The sequence below is a fragment of the Lithobates pipiens genome, unplaced genomic scaffold, assembly GCF_037356315.1.
Source record: "Lithobates pipiens isolate NorthernLeopardFrog02 unplaced genomic scaffold, aLitPip1_a1.2 Scaffold_23, whole genome shotgun sequence".
Lineage (NCBI taxonomy): Eukaryota > Metazoa > Chordata > Amphibia > Anura > Ranidae > Lithobates > Lithobates pipiens.
Window position 1 is genome coordinate 289,974,981 of NW_027507785.1, and position 24,567 is coordinate 289,999,547.

General features: G+C 46.8%; 1 protein-coding gene across 1 annotated transcript in view; it reads right to left on the reverse strand.

Moving 5' to 3' along the window:
• The window catches only part of LOC143926508 (cytochrome P450 4B1-like), a 103,697-nt gene that overhangs the window by 78,338 nt on the left and 792 nt on the right, over positions 1-24,567 (reverse strand). The window lies entirely within an intron of this gene.

The window sequence follows — 24,567 nt, forward strand, 5'->3', positions numbered from 1 at the left end:
CCCCAGATCAGTTCGCATATCGCAGTGCGATCTGCAAACTCGGATCGCATGGTGTGAACACCCATGCGATCCGATTCTGCTGCGGGCCAAAAAAAGGGTCCCGTGCGAATTTGTGGCGGGTGCGATGCGAATTCAGCCATACTATCTGTATGGCTGAACTCGAATCGCACAGAGATCGGATGTGATTTGCACTGCAGTGCGGTGCGAATCACATCCGTTCTCATAAACCGCTGCAATGTGAACCCAGCCTTAGTGACACTGGCGATGGGGGGTGATCACGGGGTTAAACCTTTATTGGGGGGGTTAGAGGGGTACCTTAGAACTAAAGGGGGCTAACCCTAACTGCCCTAACAGTTATTACAGTTACAAATGACACCCGCCTGGTGATCAGGGGGTTAAACCTTTATTAGGTAATAAATGGTGGGTGCCCTGAAACTATAAAAAATAACTAACCAACCAGCGTCACCTGTAACAGTTATATGGTGATCACTGGTGAAAGGGTTAACTAGGGGGCAATCAGGGGGCTTTATGCGGTAGTATATGGGGGTCCCTGGCGCTATAAAAAGCTGCGGCGAACCTAAATACCTACCTGCCTAACTAGCGTCACCTGTGACACTAATACAGCGATCAGAAAAACGATCGCTTATTAGGCTGGGTTCACACTGGAGCGATGCGGGAACGCCACGAATCCGCGACGGGTTCCCGCATCGCATGCCTCCCGGCGGCAGTTCACACTGCCCTATGCGAACTGCTGGGAGTGTCAGTGAAATGTTAATGACACCCCCAGATCAGTTCGCATATCGCAGTGCGATCTGCAAACTCGGATCGCATGGTGTGAACACCCATGCGATCCGATTCTGCTGCGGGCCAAAAAAAGGGTCCCGTGCGAATTTGTGGCGGGTGCGATGCGAATTCAGCCATACTATCTGTATGGCTGAACTCGAATCGCACAGAGATCGGATGTGATTTGCACTGCAGTGCGGTGCGAATCACATTCGTTCTCATAAACCGCTGCAATGTGAACCCAGCCTTAGTGACACTGGCGACGGGGGTGATCACGGGGTTAAACCTTTATTGGGGGGGTTAGGGGGGTACATTAGAACTAAAGGGGGCTAACCCTAACTGCCCTAACAGTTATTACAGTCACAAATGACACCAATGCAAAAAAAAAAAAAATGACATTGGTGTCACTGTGACTGGGGGGCAGGGGTAATTGGGGGGGGGGGGTGATCGGGGGGGTGTGAGTGTGCCTGGCATGTTCTACTGTGTAGTGTCGTGTTGGTGCAACTCACCGATCCTCTCTCCTCGGTGTCGGAACGAAAAATACCGACACGGAGGAGAGATTACATCACTTCCTCTCCTGTGTTTACATTACAGGAGAGGAAGTGATGTCACGGAGGATTTTCATTCGTCGGGAGCGATCGCGAGGGGGTGGCCATGAATGAATGGCCGTCCCCTCATCCGGGATCGCTCCCGAACGAATACCGACCGCCGCAGGCACCGGGCGGGAAGGCAAGGACGTACATGTAAGCCCTTATGCCTGCCCGTGCCATTCTGTCGACGTACATCGTCGTGCGGCGGTCGGGAAGTGGTTAAACAATAGTCAAGGACAACACAAGTAAACACAAAATGCAATTTGTAAATGAAGGTGTTTATTATTAAAGGTGAAAAAAAATCCAAACCATCATGGCCCTATGTGAAAAAGTGATTGCCCCCTAAACCTAATAACTGGTTGGGCCACCCTTAGCAGCAACAACTGCAACCAAGCGTTTGCGATAACGTGCAATGAGGCTTTTACAGCGTCCTGGAGGAATTTTGGCCCACTCATCTTTGCAGAATTGTCCTAATTCAGTTACATTAGAGGGTTTTCGAGCATGAACGGCCTTTTTAAGGTCATACCACAACATCTCAATAGGATTCAGGTCAGGACTTTGGCTAGGCCACTCCAAAGTCTTAATTTTGTTTTTCTTCAGCCATTCGGTGGTGGACTTGCTGGTGTGTTTAGGATCATTGTCCTGCTGCAGAACCCAAGTTCGTTTCAGCTTGAGTACACGAACAGATGGTCGGACATTCTCCTTCAGGATCTCTTGGTAGACAGCAGAATTCATAGTTCCTTTTATCACGGCAAGTCTTCCAGGTCCTGAAGCAGCAAAACAGCCCCAGACCATCACACTACCACCACCATATTTTACTGTTGGTATAATGTTCTTTTTATGAAATGCAGTGTTCCTTCTACGCCAGATATACTTGGACACACACCTTCCAAAGAGTTCCACTTTTGTCTCATCGGTCCACAGAATGTTGTCCCAAAAGTCTTGGGGATCATCAAGATGTGTTGTGGAGAAATTGAGACGAGCTTTGATGTTCTTTTTGCTCAGCAGTGGTTTTCTCCTTGGAACTCTGCCATGCAGGCCATTTTTTCCCAGTCTTTTCCTGATGGTGGAGGCATGAACGCTGACCTTAACTGAGGCAAGTGAGGCCTGCAGTTCCTTGGACGTTGTTGTGGGGTCTTTTGTGACCTCTTGGATGAGTCGTCGCTGCGCTCTTGGGGTAATTTTGGGCGGCCGGCCACTCCTGGGAAGGTTCACCACTGTTCCATGTCTTCGCCATTTGTGGATAATGGCTCTCACTGTGGTTCGCTGGATTCCCAAAGCTTTGGAAATGGCTTTATAACCCTTTCCAGACTGATAGATCTCAATTACTTTCTTTCTCAATTGTTCCTGAATTTCTTTGGGTCTCGGCATGATGTGTAGCTTTTAAGGATCTTCTGGTGGACCTTACTGTGTCAAGCAGCTCCTATTTAAGTGATGCCTTGATTGTGAACAGGTGTGGCAATAATCAGGCCTGGGTGTGGCTAGAGAAATTGAACTCAGATGTGGACAACCACAGTTATAGTATGTTTTAACAAGGGGGGCAATCACTTTTTCACACAGGGCCATGATGGTTTGGATTTTTTTTCACCTTTAATAATAAACACCTTCATTTACAAATTGCATTTTGTGTTTACTTGTGTTGTCCTTGACTATTGTTTAAATTGGTTTGATGTTCCGAAACACTTAAGTGTGACAAACATGCAAAGGAACAGGAAATGAGGAAGGGGGCAAACACTTTTTCACACCACTGTATGTTGACCTGCCATGCAGCTTGTTGGCAAGCGTACCTCAAAGACCCACACCAAAGAACAAAGCGGACCTCTCCTTGCTCCTCATCAGCTGGCATTTCCAACCCCACTAGACCTTCAGTCCTCTCTGAAACCTGCTCTGAGAGGAATGAAGGTGTAGAATTAGGTGTGTCACAGCCAAGTGCTTCCGGGAACTCTGCTAGCGGTACACCCACGTCCGATTATAGCAGGCAAATGTCCCTGCCCCAGCTGCTGGACCGGCGAAAGAAGTTCACTCCCAGCCATCCACATGCCCAGCGGTTGAATGCTAGCTTGGCTAAATTGCTAGCACTTCAACTGCTGCCTTTTCAGTTGGTAGACTCGGCCTCCTTCCGTGAGTTTGTACAATGTGCGGTTCCTCAGTGGCAGGTCCCCAAACGCCTCAGGGAAGGCGATTCCGGCTCTCTACCGGCATGTGGAAGGCAATGTCCTTGCCTTGCTGGACAGGGCGGTCAGCGGTAAGGTGCATATTACCGCTGACTCATGATCCAGCAGGCATGGACAGGGACGTTACCTGTCTTTCACGGCCCATTGGGTCACTCTTCTGGCAGCTGGGAAGGATGCAGGACAAGGTGCAGTAGTGTTGGAGGTTGTTCTGCCACCACGCCTCCAAAATGCTACTATTGGTTGTGACACACCTCTCTCCTCCCCCCCCCTCCTCTTCTTCTTCCTACATGGCCTCTTCCAGTGCTCTGTCCTCAGAACCAGCGGTGCTCCGTAGGCATTCCAGGGGCTACGCAAGTACGCAGGCAAAACGATGCCATGCCGTGCTTGCGCTGGTTTGTTTGGGGGACAGGAGCCACACTGGGGCGGATGTATTGTCAGCTCTGCAGGGGCAGGCCGAGAGGTGGTTGACGCCACGCCAGCTTAAGCCAGGAATGGTGGTTTGTGACAATGGCACCAACCTCCTCTCCGCCCTCCGACAGGGACAACTGACCCATGTGCCCTGTGTAGCTCACGTCCTTAACCTGGTGGTGCAGTGGTTCTTGGGAAGGTACCCCGGCTTACAGGATGTACTGAAGCAGGCCAGGAAAGTCTGTGTGCATTTCCGCCGATCATTTAATGCCTGTGCTCGGCTGGCTGAGCTCCAAAAGGAGTTGAACCTGCCCAAGAACCGCCTTATATGTGACATGCCCACCAGGTGGAACTCAACGTTGGCCATGCTGCAGCGGCTGCACGCGCAGCAGAGGGCCATCAATGAGTACCTGTGCGACTACGGCACCAGGACAGGGTCAGGGGAGCTCGGGTTTTTCTCACCACGAAAGTGGGGCATGATCAGGGATGCATGCACTGTCCTGTCACCGTTTGAGGAGGCCACAAGGATGGTGAGCAGTGACAGTGCATGCATCAGTGACACTGTACCTCTTGCCCACCTCTTGGAGCATACGCTGCATAGAATAATGGACAGGGCACTTGAGGCAGAACAGAGGCAGGAAGAGGAGGACTTCCTTGCCTCTCAAGGCCCCCTTTATCCAGACAGTGTTCCTGCTGTGCCACCCATCCCACAGGAAGAGGATGAGGAGGAGGAAGAGGAGGAGGAGGATGATTATGTCAGCATGGAGGTGGAGGTTGGCACTCAGCATCAGCAGCAACAGCAGTCTTGTAGGGATGATTTACAGTCCCAAGAAACACGTGGACTTGTACGTGGCTGGGAGGAGGTAGCTGTGGATCATGTTGCCCTTAGTGACCCAGAGGACTCCGGACCGAATGCCTCAGCTAACCTACGCTGCATGGCCTCCCTGATCCTGCAAAGCCTGCGGAAGGATCCTCGTATTCTTCGGATCAAGGAGAGGGACCATTACTGGCTGGCCACTCTCCTTGATCCACGGTACAAGGGTAAGGTTGCCGACCTTATCTTGCCATCGCAGAGGGAGCAGAGGATGAGACATCTCCGGGAGGCCTTGCAGAAAGGTCTGTGCAACGCGTTCCCAGAGACTGGGAGGTTACAAACTCCTGGTCCTGGACAACGTGTTGCTGAGGCCTCGGTCAGAAGGAGCGGTGGAGAAGGTGGCCGTCTGACTGATGCTTTCAGACAATTTTTTAGTCCGCAGCCCCAAGGTATGATCGGTTCCAGCAACCATCGCCAGCGTCTGATTTACATGGTGCAGGAATACCTAGGGGCAAGGTCAGACTTGGACACCTTTCCCACCGAAAATCCTCTGGCTTACTGGGTCTTGAGGATGGATCACTGGCCAGAGCTTGCACAGTATGCAATTGAGCTACTGGCCTGTCCTGCATCCAGCGTTCTTTCGGAACGCACCTTCAGTGCTGCTGGTGGCTTTGTTACCGATCACAGGGTGCACCTGTCCACCGAATCAGTTGATCGACTGACCTTCATCAAGATGAATCAGTCTTGGATCACCCACAGCTACCAAGCACCTGAAGCTGATGTAACCGAATAATTTTTTTTGAAATATCACATCCCTTCAAGACTGCCTATGCTGATGCTGAGTGACTGTCCTGTTATGTTGATTGTCTATCCTCTTCCTCCTCCGCTGATATGTTGGAAGAACATTTCTGGTTCTGGGTGATGCCATTAGCCCAATTTTTCTGCCCCTGTTTAACAGGGGCGTTTAAGTACAATTTTTGATGCAATGCTTTGCAGCAGGGCTAATTCCTGCAATAAAACTAGAGTATATGGGAGAGGTTGCTGTGTGGTGGCACCAGCACCAGTTCCTAAGGCCCAATTTTTCTGCCCCTGTTTAACAGGGGCGTTTAAGTACAATTTTTGATGTAATTCTTTGCAGCAGGGCTAATTCCTGCAATAAAACTAGAGTATATGGGAGAGGTTGCAGTGTCGTGGCACCAGCACCAGTGCCTAAGGCCCAATTTTTCTGCCCCTGTTTAACAGGGGCGTTTAAGTACAATTTTTGATGCAATGCTTTGCAGCAGGGCTAATTCCTGCAATAAAACTAGAGTATATGGGAGAGGTTGCTGTGTGGTGGCACCAGCACCAGTTCCTAAGGCCCAATTTTTCTGCCCCTGTTTAACAGGGGCGTTTAAGTACAATTTTTGATGCAATTCTTTGCAGCAGGGCTAATTCCTGCAATAAAACTAGAGTATATGGGAGAGGTTGCAGTGTCGTGGCACCAGCACCAGTGCCTAAGGCCCAATTTTTCTGCCCCTGTTTAACAGGGGCGTTTAAGTACAATTTTTGATGCAATGCTTTGCAGCAGGGCTAATTCCTGCAATAAAACTAGAGTATATGGGAGAGGTTGCAGTGTCGTGGCACCAGCACCAGTGCCTAAGGCCCAATTTTTCTGCCCCTGTTTAACAGGGACATGTAATTACAATTCTTGATATAATATTTCACAGGAGGGCCCGTTCCTGTGCCCACCCAGAGTAACTGTGAGGACTTATAGTGTTGTGGCACCAGCACCACAACCACCAAAGGTCAATTTTTCTACCACTGTTCAACAATGGCATGTAATTACAATTCTTGATATAATCGTTCACAGCAGGGCGCTCCAGCGCCCACCAAGAGTCACTTTGAGGGCTTACAATGTTGTGGCAAAACCAACACCTTGTTCCGCCATTTCTGCAGAGCATATAGGGCAGGCCTCTACTTTCAAACATCCAACTTACAAACATCTCCTACTTGCAAACGGAAGGAGACAACAGCAAGTGAGATGAAAAAAGATGGACGACAAAACAAATTATACAGGGGTGATAACCCTTCCCTATGTTTTCCAAAAAGCTTAAAAATAGTTTTTTTGACTGGAGCTACACTTTAAAAATGTACCAGTTGAAAATTACAAACAGATTCAACGTAACACAACAAACCTACACAGTCCCTGTCTTGTTTGCACCGCCTGTATACTGCTGTTCTGAGTATATAGGGCCTGGGGGCCACACGCATTTCCTTTTTTTAATATGGGTACAAGACCCAAAGGGGCTGGTAATGGGCAGGGAGGGCTACCCATGCCATTTTTCTCAATGGTTTTCAACCATATTGCAGGAACCAGATATAACATTAAAACCGCAAGCAGTTTTCAATGATGTTATTTCTGTTTAATGTCATTTTGTGCAGGGACTGTTCTAAACACGGGAAACACGTGGCACTTCACAGGCATACTACAGACACCCCCCAGGCACCATATTTAAAGGAATATTTCACTTTTTTTTTTTTTCACTTTAATCATCATTAAAATCAGTGCTCCCGTCAAAACGGCCATTTTTAAAAACATTTTAGGCATTGACCCATGTCCCCTGGGGCAAGAGCCAGGTCCCCAAACCCTTTTTAGGACAGTATCTTGCATATTAGCCGTTAAAATTAGCACTTTTAATTTCGAACGTTCGAGTCCCATAGACGTCAATGGGGTTCTAAAGTTCGTTCGAATTTGGGGTCCGTTCGAAAGTTCTGGTGCGAACCGAACCGGGGGGTGTTCGGCTCATCCCTAGCTAGCTACCCTCCTTGGTGGACTGCTGATCCCAGTCAGTTCTCTGCAGACACTAACAGCCCTCCTGGCTGCAGATGCCTACTTCCACTGCCCATAACACCACAGTCCTTACTGGCTCTAAATCTATCTCAGACTGCATCCTCCCAATCCACTTGGGCATGTCTATCCACCATGGCAGGGTGCCTTTGGAAAATCATGGCTCAGGGGGCTAAGTCCAAGTCCCACACTATGTAAGGCTGCTTACAGAGCAGTCGTATACAATGTAGTGAATTAGAGCAGCAAAATGACATTTCTAAAGGAAAAAATGTCATTTCAAACTGCTTTCAGCTGTAATGTATTGCCGATACCGGCAATATAGATAAAAAGCAAATAAAAAAAATGGTGGAGGTTTAATGTGTGGACATGCTGGGACTTAGTGTCCCACAGAAGTTGATGAAAAAAGTTATGCCCTGTACACACGACCAGTTTTCCCATCAGAATAAGATTTTTCAGATGGAATTCTGATGAAGCTGTCTTGCGTACACACACACAATCACACCAAATTCCGACTGTCAAGAACGCGGTGACGTACAACATGTACGATGGGACTAGAAAAAGGAAGTTCCATAGCCAGTAGCCAATAGCTTCCGTATTGTACTTGCTTCAGAGTATGCATTGTTTTTGGTACATCAGAACAGCATACAGACGAGCGGTTTTCCCGAAAATAATTTGTTCTGTCGGAAAAATATAGAACATGTTCGCTTTCTAGGTCCGTCAAAATTTGACGTAAAAAGACCGATGGGGCATACACACGGTTGGAATATACGATGAAAAGCTCCCGTCTGACTTCTTCTGTCGGAAATTCCGACCGTGTGTACGGGGCATTAGTCTTTGCTCAAGGAACTTTATGCCAGCAGCACATGGAAACTACCTAGATGCATATTATAGATTGGGCATACAGTATATGCTGGATGGGTGGAGTGCCTCCATGCCTGCTATGACAAAAAGGACTGGGTATTTTAAATGGGACTCTGAAGGCTTCTGATCTTATGTGCAAGTACTCGGTGTGTCATCTGTTCTGGAAAACAGTAAATGCTGCTCTCTGGATGAACCAAGTTGCTGTGGGAAAATTCAGTTGGATTGGAGAAGTTTTGCGTTGAAATGGTGTACACCTGTTTCCAAAGTAACACTAGTAATTATATCAATTATTAATCATTGTCCATATACAGTATTTACAACATATTGAACATGTGTTTTTTTTATTAAAAGTCAGCAGCCAGAATATTTGCAAATACCCTGAAGATCCTCTAACTTAACCGAGAGCATCCATTAACTATTTCAATACAGGGCACTTTCACACCCTTCCTGCCCAGGCCATTTTTCAGCTTTCAGCACTGTCACATTTTGAATGACAATTGCGCGGTCATGCAACACTGTACCCAAATTAAGTTTTAATCATTTTCTTCACAAAAATAGAGCCTTCTTTTGGTGGTATTTCGTCACTGCTGGGTTGTTGTTTTTTGTAAAAAAAATAAAGAAAAAATACTGAAAATTATTGAAAAAAACGAAAGTTTTTCTTAGTTTCTGTCAGTAAATTTTGTAAATAATTTTTCTCCTTCACTAATGTGCGCTGATGAGTCAGCACTGATGAGGTGGCACTTACGAGGAGGCACTGATAGATGGCACGGATAGGCAGACCTGATGGGCACTGATGGGAGGCACTGAAAGGCAGCACTGACTGGCAAAGTGCATGCATCGAAAATTCATATGTGTTCAAAACATTTGCAGTCTGACTTTGCAATCCCAGGAAAAATCCAAGATTATCATCATCATCATCTCTTTCTTGGACTTTTCCTGGGATTGCAAAATGGACTTCAAACATTTTGAACACATGAATTTTTGATGCATACACTTTACTAATGAATAATATTTTCTTGCACTAAGCACTTTGTGTCAGCACACCACTTTTTTTTTTCAAATATGATTTTATAAAAAAATTTTACGGAATGAATTGCATATACATACTGTAACAGTGTTTACAGAATGGGAGATCATAAAATAAAATAATAAGCATATATTACAAAAGAGACTTAACATATTAGATTTATACATACAAGAACTCAAAAATCTAAGTATCTCCCTATCTCACTGCTACAGTAATCTAAGTTCCTGCTTCTTATCACTATATGTGACAAAGCACCTCTGCTTCATTCCATATACTTTAACTTAAAAAAACAAATCTAAATAGAGGACAAGAAGTGATAACAAAAAAGGAAAAATAAATAAAGTAAATAAGGGAAGGATTCCAAAAATGGCGCTTGGTGCATCTGATGTCTCTTTGATCGCACATCCATCATATCTCATAACTCAAACTCATATCCGTGTTTCAGCCCTAGGAGGGAACTACCCTTTTCTGAATTAATAAACAAATTACAAGAGGTCAGTTGCTGTCAATATCAGGTCCTCCATCTTTCTAATCTCTTCCACCTTCCTCAGCCATAATGCTGTGGTCGGTGGATTCTGCTGTTTCCACATCAAATGTATACAGGATTTAGCTGCGTTTAGTAAATGACATAGGACAGATTTTTTATATGTTTTCGTTAGAATAGTGTTAATATGTAATAAAAAAAATTCTGAGTCATTCGGGATTTGAAGATTAGTCAATTTCTGGGCAATCGTTTGAACCATTGCCCAGAAAGAAGTCAACTTAGGACACGTCCAAAATATATGCAAAATCATCCCTTTATCTGTACCACATCGCCAACAATGCTCTGACACATCTGGAAAGATAGTATGCAGTTGACTAGGTGTCATACACCATTTTGTAAATATCTTATAATTAGTTTCCTGTATTTTGGTACAGATTGAAGATTCATAAGAAAGCTCAATCATATTTTACGAAAAATATGTAGAAGAATACGTATCAGTCTAAACTGAGGAAAAAATGTTTTTTTTTTATATACTTTTTTGGGGGGATATTTATTGTAGCAAAAAGTCAAAAATAATGCGTTTTTTTCAAAATTGACGCTCTTTTTTTGTTTATAGCGCAAAAAATAGAAACCACAGGGGTGATCAAATACCACCAAAAGAAAGCTCTATTTGTGGGAAAAGAAGGACGCTAATTTTGTTTGGGAGCCACGTCGCACGACCGCGCAATTGTCAGTTAAAGCGATGAAGTGCTGAATCGCAAAAAGTGGTCTGGTCTGAAAGTGGTTAAAATATGTGAAAAAAAATTCAATACATAACATTGGATTACATCTTAGTTAAATTTTTTATTAGGGTGAACATTTAACAAAACAAAAAAGAACAATTCTCAAAAATAAAAATGATACAAAAAAAAACCCACAAAACAAAACGTGCACTAATTCAAGTAATGAGATGTGAAGATCACAAAAAACAGTTCTTGAAAGTTGTGAACACAATTGTTCCCACCATCCAGGCTAGGGATGAGCTTGGTGTTTGAGTCGAACGCATGTTTGCCCATTCGGCGAAGCCTGTGGGCCGTTCGCGCCAAATTCGCGTGGCGCTCGCGGCCCACAATGCACTGCACCATCGCAGTGCATTGCTGGCTCATGATTGCCCAAGCATGCACTGTAACCCGCATGCTTGGCCAATCACAGCGCCGACAGCGAGGAGAGCCATGATTGGCCACAGGCAATCATAGCTCTGACCTTCATAAAGATGAATCAGTCTTGGATCACCCACAGCTACCAAGCACCTGAAGCTGATAACCGAATAATTTTTTTTGAAATATCACATCCCTTCAAGACTGCCTATGCTGATGCTGAGTGACTGTCCTGTTATGTTGATTGTCTATCCTCTTCCTCCTCCGCTGATATCTTGGAAGAACATTTTTGGTTCTGGGTGATGCCACCAGCCCAATTTTTCTGCCCCTGTTTAACAGGGGCGTTTAATTATATTTTTTGATGCAATGCTTTGCAGCAGGGCTCATTCCTGCACTGCAACTAGAGTATATGGGAGAGGTTGCAGTGTCGTGGCACCAGCACCAGTGCCTAAGGCCCAATTTTTCAGCCCCTGTTTAACAGAGTCATTTAATTACAATTTTTGAAGCAATGCTTTGCAGCAGGGCTCATTCCTGCACCACAACTAGAGTATATGGGAGAGGTTGCAGTGTCGTGGCACCAGCACCATCAAAATTACAAACAGATTCTACTTAACACAACAAACCTACACAGTCCCTGTCTTGTTTGCACCGCCTGTATACTGCTGTTCTGAGTATATAGGGCCTGCGGGCACCATGCCTTTCCTTTTTTTAATATGGGTACAGGGTTCCCCTTAATATCCGTACAAGACCCAAAGGGGCTGGTAATGGGCAGGGGGGGCTACCCATGCCATTTTTCTCAATGATTTTCATCCATATTGCCAGAACCAGATATTACATTAAAACCGCAAGCAGTTTTGAATGACTTTTTTTCCGTTAGATGTCATTTTGTGCAGGGACTGTTCTAAACACAGGAAACATGTGGCACTTCACAAGCATACTATAGACACCCCCCAGGCACGATATTTAAAGGAATATTTCACTTTTTTTTTCACTTTAATAGTCATTAAAATCAGTGCTTCCGAAAAAACTGCAGTTTTTAAAAACATTTTAGGCATTGACCCATGTCCCCTGGGGCAGGAGCCAGGTCCCCAAACCCTTTTTAGGACAACATCTTGCATATTAGCCATTAAAATTAGCACTTTTTATTTCGAACGTTCGAGTCCCATAGACTTCAATGGGGTTCTAAAGTTCGCACGAATTTGCGGTCCGTTCGAAAGTTCTGGTGCGAACCGAACCGGGGGGGTGTTCGGCTCATCCCTAATCCAGGCAACCACCAGGAGTGTGCCCTACCAGCTCACCTTAAATAAAGGTCACAACTCCTCTCCTCTCCCTCTATGGAAAAGGACATTCCACTCCACTCTCCTAAAAGTGCCATTAGACCTGTTGTGGTCTTTGTTTAAGATGAGCTGCTAGCATAGATCTCATGGATACCACTCACCTCTCGCCCTAAGTGATTCTATGGCTACCCCAGGACCAATTAAAGAAAAACCTTACACACAGCAGGGAACAATGATGACAATTCAGTCACAGTGACCCCCTGTGGTGGGATGACTTCCACAACATAACTGAACTAGAACTTGCAGCAGACTTGCAGAATGTTTGCAAAGAAAGTTGATCTGGAGTCATGCAATGCGGACTTGCTGCAATTGTGCACCAAACTTGTGAAGCTTGACAAGTCTAGCAAGAGCTTAGCAAGTCATTTTCAAACTCGCAGCAAAATTACTTGCCATCTGGGGTGATGTAGGCCAGGGGTGTCCAACCGCTGACCCACAGGCCACATGTGGCCTGCGGCGCCCTCCGATGTGGCTCGCCGTGTCTTGCTCTGAGATGGCGGGTCAGCAAGCCCAGATCATGGGTTCCCGACCCGCCATCTCTGAGCATCAGAGTGAAGAACTGAGCCTCTGCTAGAGGAAGCAGACCCGATGCTTCCTGTATAGTGTCGGCTCCTTCACAGGGGGAGCGATACCAAATGCACTCCGCCTATGACAGGAAGCATCGGTTTTGCTCTCTACGGCAGCTGCATGCTTCTGTCACACTAATGCACGGGAACCCGTGATCTTAGACAGCAGCCAGCAGTGCCAGAGCCAGCAGTACCAGTACCATCCATCAGTACCAGTAGCCACCACCAGCAGTACCAGCTAGCAGTAGCCACCAGTTATAACCACCTGGGGGACAGCAGCAATCAGATCAAGGTCAGTTGAGATGTGCATCAGTGTGAAAGCAGCCTTAGGCCCCTTTCACACGATCGGCCCGATCGGCTCTGCCTGTCTGTTTTTCAGGAGGACCCAAACGTACCCTCCATTCATCTCTATAAAGCGGCAGATGTAAACAGACTCATGTCTGCTTACACCTGCCTATCTGCAATCCGATCTGTTTAAAAAAAAAGAAGAGGATCTGTCCCCTTCGGTCTGGGCAGATCAGAGGGCCCTTAGGGTAGAGCGGGCTGCATCTGTGTCTGCTCTACATATGCAGGTGGACACAGACCTGCCATCTGCCCGTTACACTCATTGTGGCCCGCAACTGGTTACCAAGTTGGGCACCCCTGGTGTAGGCCAAGTCAGAGATTATTGACACATTTTGTTCAGATGGCATCCAAGGCTCTTTTTTTTTTTTTTTTTTTACTTTGCAGGTATTAGCAATTACATTTGATATATTTAATACTGATTTATATTAAAACTAAGCATTTTTGTGATTTTCTTAGTGAATAGCATGTGGGCTGCACAGCTAAGAAACAGGAAGAAATGAAGAGCTTAGAACTGAAACTGGAGCATGGTCCGTAGAGGACACTAGCTGGTGTACACAGTCGCAGGCTGCAGTAGGAACATAGGGAAGATAGAAGGGACAGAGTTGCCACCTCATCCCTTTAAAACCAAACACATATTAATTATACAAGTTCTGTGGCTGATTAAAGTGGTAACTAAACTCACTTGGTGCCTTATCTGCAATAAATTAGCCTCGGAACCCGTGTAATTCATGTGTGTTCGGGTTTAAAGGGATGAGGTGGCACCTCTAGAGGGACACCTGAAGGCAGGTATTTTTCACTCTACACATAAAAAATATTTAGTGGCTTTGGGAGTATGAACACTCTGTTATATAGCATGTAATTGGAGATTTTCATGGATGGTTTTCAATGGGGGTTTAATAGTACTTTAAATGCTGTTCACCCAGCTGAGACAATAATGAGACAGGAAGTATCTTTGTTTTTAACTTGAAAATTTTTTCAAAGTACAACAGCCCACATTTTGTCATTCTCTTCAGTGTATACAACATCCACAACTTCCCAAAATACTGGCATTAGAATATCGTTTATACTTCTCCAAGTCCTGGTAGTCACATTGTAATGTCCCACTATCTAACAGGAGGGGTGCTATGGTGCTACTTATTATTTCCCTTTATATTATTCTGTCCAGGCCATATGCATAGTTCCCAACTGTCCCCAATTTAAAGGTACTGTCCCTGATTTCGAAGTACTGTCCCCGATTTGGAGAAACGTCCCTCTTTCCCCCTCATTTGTTCCGCATTTTGGTCTGATCTATATAGTTGTATATACAATGCACTATTTATCTTTCAAAAGGTGATTGCCAGCGTTAAACCTTTCATCCAAATTCTAAATGGCTGCATTTGTAAATTTCAAAAGTCAATAAAAAAGGAATAGTAGTGGTAATATATATATATTTTTTGGGGGGAGGGTTAATTCTCCTTTAAGGAGCTGTGGTGGGGGGGGGGGGGGTGTCCTATGCCTAAATACTTTTGCTAGCAGGTGTCCCTCTCAAAAAGTTGGGAGGTATGCGTATGCCTCCACATGTCTAGTCCCATCCCCTAGGCTTTAGGTTGAGCTCTCCTCCTCAAAGGTCCATGCGTCTTCTATCAGCTGATGACGTTGCAATGCAGTGGTTGGTGTGAATGAACCTGAAGATGGCCGCAGCTAGATATGTTAGGGGTTGCTTTTCAAAGTGACAACAAAATAAAGCATAGAGACATAGATGGATTGAGGAGTTTGCTTTGCATATTAAGACTTAAACAGTTTTGTGGCACGAAGATTTTGTTTTAGGGTCCAGAACAGCCTTTCTCAACCATTTCAGCACAGAGGAACCCTTGAAATTGTTCTCCAGTCTCGGGGAACCCCTGCGAAAATTTTTTTAGAAATCTACAACTCATGATACATTAGTGTGATGTTCATTGGGAAGAATGCTCCTTACACTTGTGGTCATTGGGAAGAATTACCTCCTTACAGATGGCTAAAAAGATCAATGGAGTCAGTGGGAACTTATCTGAGAGTAGTGATGGCCGAACGGTTCGCCCGGCGGTCGTTTCGCGGCGAATTTTGGCCGTTCTCGGTCCGCTCGTTCGCTCGACTATTGGCGTCGTTCGCCCCGGCGGACTTACGTGTTTAATGTGTAAAAGAACTTTGACCTATGATGACACATCCATCATGGGGTACAGGACAGCCAATTGAGACATGACAGCACATGGACACTTGGACATTCCCCCTAACTTATAAATACACCCGATCCGGCGGCCATTTTACATTCTTTCTTCTGTCACTATAGGGAAAGGTTGCTGTTTGGAGCAGGGACAGATAAAACGCTAGCTATTTGGTACACAAAAGTTATTTTCAGGACAGGTATAGGTGTTAGGTGTATATAGGTTTGCTGTGCTACTGATTCTTGCAGCAGCCTGAGTGTCTTTTGTCAGTTTAGAGAAAGGGACAGAGCGCTGTGTCTGCTGCTATTTTAGGGACAGCCAGATTAGTCATCATCATCATCATTAGCTGTTACTATCAGGTCCACAAAAGAGCTATTCGAGTGACCAGTAATTGTTCCAGTCTCCTCTGTTTTGCCAGTTTGTATAGGGACAGGAAGGAAGCAGTGTGTCAGGCAGTGAGGGTCAGTTTAAAGAGTTGCTGTTACTATTAGTTCCACAAAGGTTCTTTTCAGGACTGGTATCAGTGGTACGGTAATAGGCTTGTACACGTATAATATTCTTTCTTCCAAATATAGAAAGAATATTATACTTGACTGCTGCCCTTCTGCTGCAGTCTGCTAATCATTCACAACTCACTTGTTCCACAAAGCTCTTTATCAGGACTGGTAACTTGGTCTGTGTAGGGTGCTACAGTACATAGGGTTGAGTGCGGTACAGTCTGCTGTTCTGTAAGGACCGCTATCGGTTCACAATACATAGGGTTGAGGTGCACCACTGCTGACCGCTGCCCTATACTGCAGCAGTCCTTCAGCAGTATAGGGACTGACGTACAATCTGCTAATCAGTCACACACAACCTACTTGGTCCACAAAGGTCCTTATAAGGACTGGTAACTTGGTGTAGGGTGCTACAGTACATAGGGTTGAGTGCGGTACAGTCTGCTGTTCTGTAAGGACCGCTATCTGTCCACAATACATAGGGTTGAGGTGCATCACTGCTGACCGCTGCCCTATACTGCACCAGTCCTTCAGCAGTATAGGGACTGACGTACAGTCTGCTAATCAGTCACACACAACCTACTTGGTCCACAAAGGTCCTTATAAGGACTGGTAACTTGGTGTAGGGTGCTACAGTACATAGGGTTGAGTGCGGTACAGTCTGCTGTTCTGTAAGGACCGCTATCGGTCCACAATACATAGGGTTGAGGTGCACCACTGCTGACCGCTGCCCCATACTGCCGCAGTCCTTCAGCAGTATAGGGACTGACGTACAGTCTGCTAATCAGTCACACACAACCTACTTGGTCCACAAAGGTCCTTATAAGGACTGGTAACTTGGTGTAGGGTGCTACAGTACATAGGGTTGAGTGCGGTACAGTCTGCTGTTCTGTAAGGACCGCTATCGGTCCACAATACATAGGGTTGAGGTGCACCACTGCTGACCGCTGCCCTATACTGCAGCAGTCCTTCAGCAGTATAGGGACTGACGTACAGTCTGCTAATCAGTCACACACAACCTACTTGGTCCACAAAGGTCCTTATAAGGACTGGTAACTTGGTGTAGGGTGCTACAGTACATAGGGTTGAGTGCGGTACAGTCTGCTGTTCTGTAAGGACCGCTATCGGTCCACAATACATAGGGTTGAGGTGCACCACTGCTGACCGCTGCCCTATACTGCAGCAGTCCTTCATCGCTATAGGGACTAAGAGTTTTGTCACAGGGTGATTTAAAAAATGACAGGCAGAGGAAGAGGCAGGCCCTTCCGCAGGGGTGGTAGGGGTAGGGCAGGAGCACCAGCCTTGAGCCAAAGTGGGAAGTTGCAGAAGGTGCGTTCAATTACTTTAAAGGACGCACCAGACTTCGTTGAGTGGCTCACTCAGCCTTACTCTTCTGCACCCTCCTCATCCTCTCGATCTGCACCCTCTTCTTCACTCTCTGCTATGTGCACCCCCAAAGACACTACCACCAACAACACCCCCACCACCACCACCACATACCTTACGCTTGAGTCACAGGAATTATTTTCCGATCCATATCAAGAGGACATTTCTGATGCGCAGCCACTCTTGGTATTGGATCAGGAAGAGGAGGTAGCAACAACCGCTACTCAGCAGTCTGACGACAGTACCCAGATCAGCCCAAGGAGGAGGTTGGTCCCTGGTGTTGCTGCCTACTCCGAGATCTCTACTTATAGCGGTGGGGAAGGTGACGTTAATGATGACGTGTCTAGTGATGTCACGTGGGTGCCCACAAGAGAGGAAGAGGAGGGGAGTTCAGAGGGAGATATGGACCAGCAGATAGGGAGGAGAAGCAGGACTAACTTACATTGCAAAGGAGGGACAAAGCAGACTGCAAATGTATCAGGAGCGAGTCATCGACCATGTACGGTCACATCTCGCGCTCCCAGGACACCGGCACATGGCTCCGCAGTGTGGGCTTTTTTTAACGTGTCCGCTGCTGACAATAGCGTTGCCATCTGCAATCTTTGCAGTCAACGCATTAGTCGCGGTAAGCCCAACACTCACCTAGGGACGACCGCCTTAAGAAGGCACATGGGCAGCCATCACCGAGCCGAGTGGGAGCAACGGAACACACAAAGCCACACTGCAGGCTCTCACCGTCCAGCCTCGTCTTCTACTTCTTCTTCTCCTCTCTCCTCACAATTGTCCTCCACTCCACCTTCCATCACGCCAAGCTCACATTTTCCTGCAAAAAGGCAGGCTTCCGTGGGCCTAATGTTCGAGCGTAAAAAAAATGATGACGCCGGATAACCCTCTTGCCCAACGATTGACGGCTGGCTTGTCAGAACTCATAGCCCGCCAACTACTGCCATATAAACTGGTGGACTCGGAGGCCTTTCGCAAATTTGTGGCCATTGGAACTCCACAATGGAAGGTCCCAGGAAGGAAGTATTTCTCAGAGAAGGGCATCCCAGAGCTATATGGCCATGTTCAGCGGCAAGTGAATGTATCTCTGGCACACAGTGTCGGTGCCAAGATACATCTGACCACAGACACGTGGTCTAGCAAACACGGGCAGGGAAGGTATATCACTTTTACTGCCCACTGGGTGAACCTTCTGACGGCCGTCAAGCATGTAACCCGTGGCACCCGTGTAGATTTGGTTTTACCGCCACGGATTGCATGCAGGCCTGACTCTTCTTCTCCTCCTACTCCATCCTCCTCCCTCTCCTCCTCAGCTGCCTCCTCCTTTTCCGCTGCTAGCGTCTCTTCCGCTGCACCGCCCAAGCTCCCCAGAACCTTTTCCACATGCCAGGTGAGACGTTGCCATGCCGTGCTGCGTCTGTTGTGCCTGGAAGCCAAGAGCCACACTGGCCCGGCACTCCTTTCAGCTTTGCGTTCACAGGCAGATCAGTGGCTAACACCGCTCAATTTGACAGTTGGTAAAGTGGTGTGTGACAACGGTGCCAATCTGCTTAGCGCATTGAAACAGGGCAAAATCACGCACGTGCCATGCATGGCACACGTCTTAAACTTGGTCGTGCAGCGATTCCTTGTCAAATACCCTGGGGTCCAGGACATCTTGCGGCAGGCAAGGAAAATCTCGGCCCATTTCAGAAGATCTTACACGGCCATGGCTCGCCTTGCTGACATTCAGCGGCAACACCATCTGCCGGTCAGGCGTCTTATTTGCGATTGCCCGACGCGATGGAACTCAACCTTCTATATGCTTGATAGGCTGCTCCAACAGAAACGTGCAGTTAACATCTACCTGTATGAACTCTGCGAAAGAAACGGTTCTGGGGAGCTGGGGTTTTTTTCACCGCGCCAGTGGCTGCTCATGCGCGACGCATGCAGACTTCTGCGGCCATTTGAGGAGATCACCAAACTGGTCAGTCGCAGCCATGGCGCCATCAGTGACATGGTACCTTATGCCTTCTTTATGGAGCGTGCATTGCGTCGTGTCATTGATCAAGCTGTGGAGGAGCAGGAGCGGGAAGATGAGGAAGTCGCAATGCTGGATGAATTCTCAGGGGGGGCTACTCTATCAAGTCAACAACAGGAGTCTGATGAGGAGTCAGAGGAGGATGGTGCCGGGGTGGATGAGGAGGAGCAAGAAGAGCATGCTTTAAACCTTTCTGGGATCCCTGTTGTGCGTGGATGGGGAGAGGAGAATGAAGAGGACGACATTATCCTGGATGATGAGCAGGAGCCAGGCCACCACACCGCTTCCACTTTAGCGCAAATGGGGGCCTTCATGCTCCAGTGTTTTAATAGGGACCCCCGTATAAAAAGCATAAGGGTCAAGGACCAGTACTGGGTGGCAACGTACTTAGACCCCCGGTACAAACACAAAATGGCGGAAATGTTACCGCCGTCGCAGAGGGCTGTCAGAATGCAGCACTTCTAGGCCTTGCTTCGAGAAATGCTGCATTCTGCTTTTGCGTGCGCTGGCAGAGGAGCAATTCCCACTCCCAGAGAAGGATTTGCGGGTACCAATCCAACAGCGCCTGCAAGAAGAGGCCGGTTTGAAGATGTGTTGGTGACTTTGGATATGAGGTCATTCTTTCAGCCGACCCATCGACAGGTGTCATCCGGATCCAGCATCAGGGAACGCCTAGACCATCAGGTGTCCGACTACATTGGGTTAACGGCCGATGTGGACGCTCTGAGGAGTGATGAACCCCTGGACTACTGGGTGGGCAGGCTTGACCTCTGGCCAGAGCTTGCCCAATTTGCAATCGAACTGTTGGCTTGCCCCTCATCCAGTGTCCTGTCCGAAAGGACGTTCAGCGCAGCAGGGGGGATCGTGACCGATAAGCGTACTCGCCTAGCCTAGCTCACGACAGTGTTAACTACCTCACATTTCTAAAAATGAATGAGGCATGGATCTCGGAGGAATTCAACACATGTGACCAGTAGACCATGTATATGTCTATAAACTATTTTTTTAATCAAGCACACAGACCTTCTTTCTTCATTTGGCTCACTTCCTTGTCCCAAAAAAGCACACCGTACTATATGCCCCTACCCTCCTCTTTGAAGAGGTTGAGCGGTGTCATATTTCTACTGGGGCTGCTTATGAGGGGATCACACCATCCCTGTGCTGTGCTGACTTCCTCCTTGGGGTTCTTATTATGAGGGGAATCACACCATCCCTGTGCTGTGCTTAGTTTCTCCTGGGCCTGCTTATTATGAGGGGATCACACCATCCCTGTGCTGTGCTGACTTCCTCCTGGGGGTTCTTATTATGAGGGGATCACACCATCCCTGTGCTGTGCTGACTTCCTCCTGGGGGTTCTTATTATGAGGGGATCACACCATCCCTGTGCTGTGCTGAGTTTCTCCTGGGCCTGCTTATTATGAGGGGATCACACCATCCCTGTGCTGTGCTGACTTACTCCTGGGCCTGCTTATTATGAGGGGATCACACCATCCCTGTGCTGTGCTGACTTCCTCCTGGGGGTTCTTATTATGAGGGGATCACACCATCCCTGTGCTGTGCTGAGTTTCTCCTGGGCCTGCTTATTATGAGGGGATCACACCATCCCTGTGCTGTGCTGACTTACTCCTGGGCCTGCTTATTATGAGGGGATCACACCATCCCTGTGCTGTGCTGACTTCCTCCTGGGGGTTCTTATTATGAGGGGATCACACCATGCCTGTGCTGTGCTGAGTTTCTCCTGAGCCTGCTTATTATGAGGGGATCACACCATCCCTGTGCTGTGCTGACTTCCTCCTGGGGGTTCTTATTATGAGGGGATCACACCATCCCTGTGCTGTGCGGGCCCTGCTGAGTTTCTCCTGGGCCTGCTTATTATGAGGGGATCACACCATCCCTGTGCTGTGCTGACTTACTCCTGGGCCTGCTTATTATGAGGGGATCACACCATCCCTGTGCTGTGCTGACTTCGTCCTGGGGGTTCTTATTATGAGGGGATCACACCATCCCTGTCCTGTGCTGAGTTTCTCCTGGGCCTGCTTATTATGAGGGGATCACACCATCCCTGTGCTGTGCTGAGTTTCTCCTGGGCCTGCTTATTATGAGGGGATCACACCATCCCTGTGCTGTGCTGACTTCCTCCTGGGGGTTCTTATTATGAGGGGATCACACCATCCCTGTGCTGTGCTGACTTCCTCCTGGGGCTGCTTACGGTGCTGCTGTCAGTGCTGTATATCACGGTGCTGGTGTGAGTGCCTAATGTCATGCTGCTGATGTCAGTGCTCTCTGTCACGGTGCTGCTGTCAGTGCTGTATATCACAGTGCTGATGTCAGTGCTGTATGTCACGCTTCTGATGTCAGTGCTCTCTATCATGGTGCTGCTGTCAGTGCTGTATATCACGGTGCTGATGTCAGTGCTGTATTTAACGCTGCTGATGTCAGTGCTCTCTATCACGGTGTTGCTGTCAATGCTGTATGTCACAGTGCTGGTGTTAATGCTTTATGTCACGCTGCTGATGTCAGTGCCCTCTATCGCGGTGCTGTTGTCAGATGACTCTTTCACGGTGCAGGTGTCATTGCTGTATGTCACGCTTCTGATGTCAGTGCTCGCTATCACGGTGCTGCTGTCAGTGCTGTATATCACGGTGCTGATGTGAGTGATTTATGTCACGCTGCTGATGTCAGTGCTCTCTATCACGGTGTTGCTGTCAATGCTGTATGTCACGGTGCTGGTGTTAATGCTTTATGTCACGCTGCTGATGTCAGTGCCCTCTATCACGGTGCTGTTGTCAGATGCCTCTATCACGGTGCATGTGTCATTGCTGTATGTCATGCTGCTGGTGATCATCTCCTGCACCCTCTTCTTTGCCTACCCTGGTCCCTGACCTTCCCTCTCCTCCATTGCCTTCATGCGCTCCACAGTCCTGAATTGTCAGAACAATTTCCCATATAAAAAAAGAATGCTTGTAGTTATCGATCCCAAATTCACCTCATACATGTGTTATGTCATTGGCCATGTGGTGGGACTATGTTTGCCCAGCTAATAATTATCTTGTGGCTGCAAATTTGACCTAAAGGTTTGCGAAGTTCGCCTCCCATTGAAGTCAATGGGGCCCGCCGCGAACGTTCGGTTTCGCGAACGGTCGGCCTCGTTCGCGGTCCGCGTTCGCGAAACGTCCCGTCGGAAGTTCGTCCATCACTATCTGAGAGGCAGAAATGGCCCAATGCTGAAGGAACCCCTAGCAACCTCTGGAGGATCCCTAGGGTTCCACAGAACCCTAGTTGAGAATCACTGGTCCAGAAATTTACACCTTGTTAAATGAGAATTCAGCATACATAAAGCAAAAGCTATTTATATAGACAGAAGTACAACAACCATCTCTCTTATAATTAGGTGTTTCGGTGGTTCTGCCGCTGGGTGGTGCTGTGGGATTAATCTATGCTCAACCTTCCTTTTTTCGTTTTGGGCATGTCTTTCTTTATTTTTTACCTTTACACATTTCACCTTTTGTAGTCTACACTAATGTTATACTTTTAAAACTTTTTGGACACATGGTTTTCATTTATTACGTATTTAAGATACATACATTTTATTTCCTTGATTTAATTGGTAATACATATAGAAAAAAGTAAAAAAAAAAGAAGGAAGAGGTTTTCCTGTAGTTTTTTTCCCAAAGCAACTTCCCACAAGTCCCACGTCTCCAGACATTTACCCCAAAATACAGTGAACAAAATCTTCTGACTAAAGGGACACAATTGTTATTTTTAAATAACCTTGTGCATTGGTAAAGATCAAATAAACCTGGGGGTCGCCAAGGAATTCCCTGAATTTACAGGGATTTCCTTTTTGGCTGTAGGACAGGAAGTGAAGGGAAATTCCTCCAATGGTACACAGATGGCAAAAAAAAAACCTCCTTCCTTACTCTATCCAAAAGGAAATAAAAGTTTTGCCTATAGTTTCACTTCAGACCCTGTAGGATTTGCCCCCTTAATGACCAGGCCATTTTTTGCAATATTGCACTGCGTTGCTTTAACTGACAATTGTCGTGCGACGCTGTACCCAAACAAAATTGAGGTCCTTTTTTTCCCCACAAAGAGCTTTATTTTGGTAGTATTTGATCACATCTGTGATTTTTTTATTTTTTGCGCTATAAACAAAAAATGACCGTCAATTTTTTAAAATTTTTTACTATAATAAATACCCCAATTAAAAAAAAAAAGTAAATAAAAAATAAAATAAAAAATGCAATAAGCGTATATTGGTTGGTTTGCGAAAAAAGTGTAACGTCTACAAAATAGGGACTAGATATATGGCACTTTTATTTATTTATTTTTTTACTAGTAATGGAGGTGAGCACCAATCAATCATCAATAGTGGGACTGCGACATTGTGGCAGACAGATTGGACACTTTTTTGGGACCATTGACATTTATACAGTGTTCAGTGCTAAAAATAGCTACTGATTCCTGTATAAATGTCACTGGCAGGGAAGAAGTTAACACTAGGGGCGATCCAGGGGTTAACTGTTCTCTGGATGTGCTTTAATTGTAGGGGGGGTGGGCTCACTGGGACATGACAGAGATCGCTGTTCCCAATCACTGAGAACAGAAGATTTGACATGTCACTAGGCAGAACAGGGAATTGCATTTTTTTCCCCAGTTCTCCCTCTGTACACCACGATCGCGGGTCACTCGCGGACATGTCCACGGGACTCGCGTGCACGCGCGCTAGCCTCCCTGCACAGACCGACATATACCTACGACAGTTTGCAGAGGAGAGCCGACCTGCCGAAGTATAATGACGACGGCTGGTTGACAAGAGGTTCACTCAGCACATCTTGATCAGGGTGATAAATAGTGGAAGATCATTGATACCGAAATTTGGGTTATCAAAAAAATTTTTTGGATGCTGCCTCTGTCACATTTAATCCCTTAAAGCCATCACGTGATTGGAAAGCTCTCACTCGCAAGAAGCAAACAGGAGCTTTCAGTTAGCTGCCGGTTACTGTGCTGGGAGCGTACAGGGCGCGCACTCCTGGCACAGCTCTATTGATGTTATTGCACACAAATATGCGCCGAGGCCCAGCCACCGAGAGGTCACATATTTGCATTCGCTCAGCGCCAAGGAGGTTATC